Source organism: Otolemur garnettii, unplaced genomic scaffold (genome assembly GCF_000181295.1).
Source record: "Otolemur garnettii isolate 467f Iridium unplaced genomic scaffold, OtoGar3 scaffold00062, whole genome shotgun sequence".
NCBI classification, from domain to species: domain Eukaryota; kingdom Metazoa; phylum Chordata; class Mammalia; order Primates; family Galagidae; genus Otolemur; species Otolemur garnettii.
This window is the reverse complement of record NW_003852457.1, coordinates 918926-920480: the sequence shown is the minus strand read 5'-3', so window position 1 is coordinate 920480 and position 1555 is coordinate 918926.

Genomic DNA, 1555 nt, shown 5'->3' with positions numbered 1-1555 from the left:
AAAAAAAAAAAAAGAAAAGAAAAGAAAAGAAAAGAGCTTTGATGAAAAGAGTATTTAAAAAATTCCTTTTAAACAAAATTAAAAGCCTTACTATATAGAATACAGTTGGCCTGTCCCTCAACCTTGTAATTACAACACATCACACGACCTGAAACTTGGGCTCATTCCCATCTTGCCATTAGCTGAGAATTATCCTGCAGACATTTATTTTTTTCACCCAAAGCTGCCCCATTCCAGGAGGCACAACAATCTTCAGAAACCAGCTTCATTTAAAACGAAGCAAGGTCCCACTGCACCCACACAGTAGGTCAGCAAGTGCTGCTTCTAAAGCTCTGGGTTCAGCAACAGGTGTGGAGGCTAGTGCTGTCCAGTCTCTGCTCATCAGGTATTTCTTACTGTGAGTCAAGGTCAAAAGGGACCACAAGCTGCTTCTCTAATGGGGAATCAGGCAGACCATCCAGATGCTGGCTGGAGACCAAGGCAAAGATCTTGACCTCTGAGCCCCCGCCACTTGTCTTTAAAATGAAGACCCACCAGCAACTGTGGAAAGCATGAAGCACAACACAAAATCTTGACCTTCTTCAAAGTCCTTCACTTTTCCTGAGCTTCCAATTTTTAAACCAGTAATCTGAAACACATCCTGGGCTCCTTCACAAGGATGAGCTGGAAGATTCTCAATTCAAACAGGGTAAAAGGTTGCTCTGTCCAGTTCACAGGTAGGGAATTGGCCATGAATAGGCCCCAGAGCCCAGCATCTGCCCCCAGGGCTGTGGAACCTCCCAGACATAGTAGGGTTAAAACCATTCTTCAAATGGGTTTAATAGTCAGTCAGGCTCTACCTAGGAGAAGCGACATCTGAAGATGGGCAGGCACGAGGCACAGAGCCTAGGACAGACCCAGCAGGGGGCCACCATCACAGGGACCCGAGTGGAGAAGGTCTGGAGTAGGGCAGGCTGGGATGGTAATGTGGACCCCCTAGAACCGGGTCAGGTACACAAGCCCGGAGCCCCAGGAGGGCCTGCAGCCAGGGCAGCCCAGCCGAAGCCTGGCGGACAAAGGGGAGCGGGCAGCACCCGTCCAAAGGGCTGGCCGGGAAATTTGGGAGCCACGTGCCTGGCGGGAGAAGGCAAAAGCATTAGAACATTCCTAGGCCCTCCAAGTCAACCGCCTTCTCCTCATTAAAAAAAGAAAGAATGTGTTACTCCTTAAGTTTCTTAGAACTTTCCCAAAGAGGCTGGCTGGTAAGGAGGGTGCTAAGGAGACCAACATCGCCTTCCCCCTCCCGTAAATTGTAAAAAGCAATTAGCGCTTGAATAAGGAGGACGGCGTGTCTGTTATGAAAACACGACGTGCACTATGTTTCGGGGCTTTAGGGGGCCGCTTCCTATCCCCTCGCGTCTACCTCCTAACTACCGACAAGGATTGGCCAAAATTCAGCATTTCCAGACTTTCCTTCAAAAATGGGGCCGAAGAAGTGCTGGCAAGAAAGAAAAACGAAACTGAGTGCGCCCCAGGCTCGCCGCGGCTCGGTGCCGGCGCAGCAGCCTCCTCTCCC